The sequence below is a fragment of the Hibiscus syriacus genome, unplaced genomic scaffold (genome assembly GCF_006381635.1).
Source record: "Hibiscus syriacus cultivar Baekdansim isolate YM2019G1 unplaced genomic scaffold, ASM638163v2 tig00000477_pilon, whole genome shotgun sequence".
Lineage (NCBI taxonomy): Eukaryota > Viridiplantae > Streptophyta > Magnoliopsida > Malvales > Malvaceae > Hibiscus > Hibiscus syriacus.
The window spans coordinates 4,898,914-4,906,407 of record NW_024061790.1 but is presented as its reverse complement, the minus strand read 5'-3'; the positions used below and the strand labels follow the sequence as shown (position 1 = coordinate 4,906,407).

Sequence of the window (7,494 nt, the reverse complement as noted above, 5' to 3'; positions counted from 1 at the left end):
TGTAAAGAGACGAAAAAACAAAATATGGGTTCTTAAAGAAAACTTGATACTTTTCCGTGTTTTTTAGTTTTGGCAAAGATGTGCGGTATGGAAAGAGCTAAAATTTGAAATAAATTTAATAATTTTTTTTAATCACGTCATTATGAGAAGTATGCCTTTTGTTTTATATGATTTCATTGCTGCTTTTGATATTCTTAGTGATAATTGTTGGTTTTTTAGATTTTATTTTGACTAAGTGTGCAATATGGTATTGTCTGAAGTCTGAACAATCTAGCTGGAGTAGAACCAGGAAAGTCTTAGATCACTGCATTGCTTGGCATTTTGTTTTTTGACTGTTGCTACTGCTATGGCTACGACCAAGATTCGGAGGAGTAGCTTCTCTCGAAACCTTTCCACTACAGCCCCATCTCTAGGCCCTGGACTTATGTGTGGGCCTAATGGCACGGTCTTTCTATCTTCTGGGATACACGACCTTGACAATAATGCATACACGTAATTGCCTAATATTCTCTTATCATTGACTTGAGTGATGTGTTCTCTTATTCGATAGTTTTTACTTGTTATACAGAGGTACTCGGTGGTGCGTTCCCTTTGGGAAGCCTGGTTATGGTGATAGAAGATGCAGAAGAACCACATCACATGTATTTGTTGAGGAATTTCATGGCTCAGGGACTTGTTCACGGTCAACCTCTTCTCTATGCTAGTCCAGCCAAAGATCCAAGGGGATTTTTGGGTACTTTGCCCAGTCCTATTGTATCCAAAGATGAAAAATCTCGGGAACCTGATCCAAATCATGTCCCTTTATCTTTGACACTTGTTTTCTTTGGTTTCTCAAGTTTGTTTGAATTATCATTTGTTTAAATGCTCAGATTGTGAATGTTGTATTCAAAAAAATTGCAGGAGAAAGGTCTGAGAATTGATTGGCAGTATAAGAAGTATTTTAGTGAAAATCATCTCACTTTTGATGGCCAAAGAGGTAGTTTATCCCTCATGACACTCCTCACTTTTCAGTTGTTGTTTGAAAGTGCACTATTCTTAACCAATGCTCAAGCTACCGTCACTTTTCTGTTGTTTGTTTGAAAGTGCCATGTTCTTAACCAATGTCCATGCTATCACTCTTCAGTTACTTATCTGAAAAATGCCCTGTTCTTAATCAGTGTTCATGCTATTTTCTTTTCCAAAGTACAAGTGGTCTCTCTTTATGTGAACATGGTGCAGATGGAAAATGTGAGTACTCTAATGAATTTGACTTGCGGAAGCCCCTAGAGAGGCACTTAATCAATGGCCAGCGCATAGATTGTGTTAGCATCCAAGATTTTTCTAACCTTTCCACTCTTCAGGATCGATGTGCAATATTTTTATCTTAGTTCCCACAGTATCATTGTTTGCATTCTTGTTCATATATTAATGATCTTGGAATTATTTGATCAAGTTGGCATATTTGCTAGCATCTTTCAGTTCCCGCATAATTATTCGATTTTATTATTACTTGTTATGTCATCTCCCTTATAGATGCATGAAGAATCCTGTATGAAGCTCCAAAATCTTAATTTTAGTGTCTTTGACTAACTTTCCATTACCTTTCTTTTCCTTCTTTCCATTTGGTATACTTTTCAGTCATTCCTCTTTTTCGGCAATCTTGTAGAAATGATGGCAACATTTCTTGTGCTGGTCGTATCGCTATCCAATCATTTTGTGCTCCACAGTGTTTGTATTCCAGCATGGTTAGTGGAAGAATTTTTAGATTTATTAAGCTATTATAAATTCATGTTTCGTTTCCTTACGAGTGCTTAAATATAAGATGTTTTTGGACCATTGAAGTTGTAGAAGTCGTAGTTTTGAAACTCACTTTGATGGCATGCCATTTTTAAAGGGTCATAATATGAACTATTGCAGGAGTGGGATATGCTTAACTACTATTATATCTCTCAAAAGCATGGTACAGTCTTCGAATTCGGTAGCCATAATAACCTTTCCTCCTTCCCTTCTTTCATCATCCTTCTGTAAAAGATGGCATCACATGGAAGACACGTTTCTTTTAGTCAAAGCAATTCAAGGTTTATTATCAGTCTACCTCGTGCTCATCATTTGCACTTATTGGTTACAAGTTTGTACCGACTTGTTAATATTTTGGATTCTTCCTTCAGATGAAGACAAGAAGTTGGCACTACTCCTCACTGGTTACCAAGATATAGTTGGCTTTCTGAATGTGCACAAATTGGCACGCATCAACACACAGGTTCGTAAGCATTAATTTTCATCTCAGTCTTGTACATCTTTGATGCCTTATAAATGATAAGTGATTCTTGATTAGTCTATGGAATGTAGATATTTTTTTTCATTTGCTTCAATTTTCAATGCTTAACCCCTCAAGTTTATTCAATATGCTTAACTACTACTAGTACTACTATTATGCTGATATCAGATTTTAATAGCTTGAAATTAATATGATCACAATAACAATGTTTCTCATTGTGTTTCTGTAATTGGCAGCTCAATTTTATAATAAAATGTACCTAGTCAGTTACTGCTACTGTGATTGTTTCTATATTTGTGTTTCTATATTGTGTGTTCTTATATTTTTTTAAGGTTGCTTCGCGAATTTTGTGTTTTTTAGCCGCAATTCTTAATGGTGCTTCACTTTTTCCTTGCAGATATTTGACACCATTGGTTATCTTTATCAATATCTTAAATTATTGTGTCAACTTTCCCCTCAAGAATGTATATTTAATGTTGTTTTTGATAAATAAAACTAGGAAGCTATATTTATTTCTAATTTCTGGTATTTGTTGCTGCATTCCATTAACTATTCATTTTTTTTCTTTGTTGCATAAATTTTCTTGTTTATCCACCAGAACATGTTATCTTTGGAGACTATGTCTATGAGTTATGGGATGAGGAGACGATAAGAAAGATTCTAGGTTTCTTCACTCCCAGAAACATGAGAATTGATGTAGTAACAAAATCCTTCAAGCTAAATGGTACCATGTTCTGTTCTATTTAGTCATCATATTCTTATTGTAAAATATTGGACCATGTTTCTATGTTATAAGAGTCTAAGAACAATGACGATCTAATTTGAAGTCATATGGATTTCTTTGATTTGAAACTACCAGTTGGTTGGGTTGTCCATTTTACATTGTAAATTCCCACAATTATCATGTTTATTATGTTATTTTGATTTTGTTTAACTAAAATGTGCTTAATTTCTTTTATTTATACTGATAATTATGGGAAAGCAACTGAGTGCATATACTCTCGAACACACAATGTATGTCATCTTCATTTATGACGAGGGCTTCAATGACACGCAATGTAAGTCATACATGCATGTCATAAATTTATGACACACAAATGTGTGTCATCTTCATTTATGACGGGGGCTTCAATGACACGCAATGCGCGTCATAAATGCGCATCATAAATGTGTGTCATAAATGTGTGTCGTAAATGTGCGTCATAAATTTATGACACACAGTTGTGCGTCATCTTAAATTCATGTCGGTGGCTTCAAAGACATGAAAATGTGTGTCATGCACACCCATAGATGACGCGCAATGCGCGTCATTAAAGGGTTTTTTCTACTAGTGGAGGGAGCATTTCCCTATGCCTAACACGAGGAATGAATTCCTACGATGACATAGGTACTTTGGACCCCAAAAATTACTCAGTAGGCCTATACAGAGAGTACATTCTCATGAATGTGTCACTTTCACTCTCACTTAAAAAGGATAGCTCAGTTATAGATCAAATGTCATGAATGCGGCGTGTTGTGTGTGGAGAGAAATACATAAACCTTTAATCAAACAAGAAGAGAAAGGAACCATATAAACTAGCGGTCTTGGAAACAATCTAATATCTGAAAAAGTCACTCAAGGAACACATTAGTACAATTGGTTAAAAGAATTAAAGAAAGTATGAATTTTAAAGAAAATTAAAAGGAATAATCTAAAAGGAAGGGAAATTATAGGGAAATTATAAGAATCATGAATGAAATAAGTCTGAATTTCTTAAATTTCTAATACACGGACAAAGTATAATTGTTTTAAGGCCTGACTCTCTGAGAAAACCAAAGGGTTCGGTTTGTCCCCAGTGGAGTTGACAAGCTGTCACAATGACTTTTTCCGAAATACGAAAATCGGAAAAAAATTAAAAATTGAATTTTAGAAAAGATTTGAAAAGTTTGGAGTCGCCATCAACCTTTGGGATTAGATAGGTTGAAAACCTAGGATACACCCTTTTAAATAAAAAATTTAAAATAACACGATTTGGTATGCGTTTTAGATATTTTGGGTTCGGGAGTCAATTACGCTTGGGGAATGATTAGTATCTCACAACACCCAAAATTGATACCTTCAATTATTATTTTATCCCTTTATAAAAAAAATTAAGAAATTCAAATATTTATTTTATTAATGATCCTTTTACTCCCTAAAATATTTAAAATTTTAGAGAGACGCACAGTATTTGTTATTTCCAATTAAAGAAGAAACTAACCCCCCTAATAGGAATTAAGGAAATTATTTCTCATGTTTTAATCTAAATAATAAAAATATTCTCATCCTTGAAAATTAAAGAATTAATCAATTATTAAACCCTAAAGAAATTTAAAGGTGACAAATTAGGCAAATTATTATTATTTAAAAGAATAAGGATGTTCCTTGATCTAAAGAACGAACACCAAGCATTTGACGTTAATCAAACAACTCGTCTTTAGTAATTTAAACATAGTAACAAACATCTACTCTTTTATTTTTAATTAGTGAACCTATTTAATTTTTTAAAAGTGACCACTTGATAGAATATTCATTTATTCGAAAAATATTGAACATGAATGTCTAGTTATTTTAAGACCACCCCTCACAATATTTAGGAATAAAAGAATATTCTTTTTAATTAATTATGAATTTACATTTATGTGCTTCGAATCAATTTTATTAAAGATACTAAAACTAAAAGTCATTGCTAAACTTATTGATTACTAATTAAAGAACCTAAACTAAGGCTTTAATTTATAACTAAAGCACTTAAAATCTAAAGTTTAATCTAAAAAATAAATAATATTAGTGATCAAATTAAAAGATTTGGAAAAAAATAAAGGTTTTATTTCATTAGTCGAATTCGATTGAGCTGATAACACATCCTTCCCTATTTCGAGAAGTTGGCACCGACGACGTTCCCAGATCCGGCAGCGTCTCTAGGTAGCAGCTTCCACCGATTCCGAATCTCTTCTGAAATGCATGGGAGAAAATGTGAGGAAGTAGACCTTGCTCTTACTTGTGTTCACCTCATTACGTATCCACCGCATCACGGTCTCTAAAGACCTCCGATATGCATATTCTACGGTCGTCTAGGGTTTGATTTTCTTCCCTTCTTGAAAGAAACATACCATTCTAATGGTCTTCCCATGATTCCACCAATGAGCGGTGTTGAAGACCAAGAATTCTGCATCTTTCCACCTGATAGATTTCCAATCCATTTTGATCCAACTTGAGGGTTGTCTTGACGTTTTGCGGAGACCCCGGAGGTGGCCTGCTCTGTAAGACGAGGAAAGGAGATCGGTAGTACTCCACAGTACAATTATAATCCTTGAACTTGAACACCAAGTATCCTTTATGCTTCGTGACCGGATTACAGTTCACTTCGTATATCAAATCTTTATTATCAACAACGGAAGCAAGCATGCAGAGGAGCGATTCCCATTTGTTCCTTCCGATCGAATCACTGACGAATACCAACCGCTTGTTCCGCAACTTCTCCAACATCACCTTCCCATCAAATCTGGGGAGGTTACAATGCTTAGGCTGTCATCTCCACTTGGTGTAGAACAAATCCAGCCGCCCATTTTCAGTACACCTAAACCCTTCAACAAGAAAGCTGTAATCTTTGGATTCATAAAGAGGGCAGCTTTCATCCCAGACCCAATCACCATCGAACACGTCACACCCTCCACCTTCAATGCTCAAGAAATCAACTCTTTTGATCTCACTTATCGACGAAGAAGAAGACTCCTCTAGATTAAGCCACATGAATCTTTCACCCATATTAGGAATCATATACCCTTTAGCCACAGCTCTATAATCCAAGTAGAAGTAACAAATCACACAGACAGCAACGAGGAAGAAGCCAAGGACACCCACAGATGATTCGAGGAGTTTGAAACGCTTGAACCTCGAGCAAAGATCGAAACTTGGCATGGCTTCATGGTCTTGTTGAACCGGAACTTTGCGCATTTGGATCGTTAAAATGGAACTGAAATTTGGGTTTTGTTTATCTTCAAAATCTGAAGAGAAAAAAAGGGGCTAAAGGTGTGGTTTTCAAGCAAAATAATGGTGGTGAACCACGTTTCTGTATGGCAGTTTTGTTTAAAGTTATAAATGATGGGCAACAACAAAGAGGATAAGAGAAAAAAGGGTAACATAAAACAGAGGAAAAGGTGTCAAGGAAGCAAGGGAACATTTATGGTGGAGTTAAAAAATCAAAAACTATTATATAAACCAATGGTAAAATGAATTAATTTCAAGTTCAAGAATCAAAAACAAGAAGATAAATCATAGGAAATTTAGGGTTTTTTATATTTATTTATGTTTATATTGTAAACAAATGTGGGCTAACTTGGGCCTATGTAAAAAATGTAATGAACTATTTAAAATGCAAATGGACTTAATTTTTTTGGGGGTTTATTATTTATTTAACAAACTAAATGGGCTACTAATATGACATGGACTAACCTAACATGCAAAAACTATTTAAAAACTATACAGTATATGCAAACTATATTATATGCAATGTAACACACAAATTATTTAACTATTTAGTATGCAATTATTATTTATAACATGAATATGCAACATGAATTAATATGCAATGCATCATGAATTAATGCCATGCAAACTTGTTATTTAATATCTAACACATGTATGCAATGCAACTAATACTAATGATATGCTATGCAATTATTTACATACTATAATACCTAATATATGCCACTATAAAACTATATGATATAATGCATTTAATACAAAAAAAATATACTACATGCATTATGCCCACATTATTTTTTATACTATATACTATAAAATAAAACGCCACGTGCGTGTGTGTCACCACCCGGATAAAATGGGTGATGACAGGAACATTACTGGATAAATTACCTACTAAGGCGTTTGCTATTTTGGATAAAATTGCCAACAATCACTATCAATTCCCTTCCTCAAGGCTTGGATTTGGGAGAAAGACATCTGGGGAATTCGAGTTAGATACCAAGGACTCGGTGTTTGCTCAACTCTCAGCTATCACTAATATGTTGAAAATTTTACAACACTCAACTGAGGTAAAAGAAGTTAAAGTTGCTAGCTCGACATGTCTGTTATACCAAGGGAATCATCACGAGAGCGAATGCCCAACCAATCATGAGTACATCAACTTTGTAGGTAATTTCAATAGAAATAATAACAATCCTTATTCTAACACTTATAATGAAGGATGGCGTCA

At 34.3% G+C, this 7,494-nt stretch overlaps 2 pseudogenes; one reads left to right on the top strand and one right to left on the bottom strand.

Annotated features, from left to right (window-relative positions):
• Positions 1–272: 272 nt before the first annotated feature.
• On the top strand, positions 273–2,909 carry LOC120206263 (annotated as a pseudogene).
• A 2,259-nt stretch (positions 2,910–5,168) lies between these two features.
• On the bottom strand, positions 5,169–6,493 carry LOC120206536 (annotated as a pseudogene).
• Between the last annotated feature and the right edge of the window lie 1,001 nt (positions 6,494–7,494).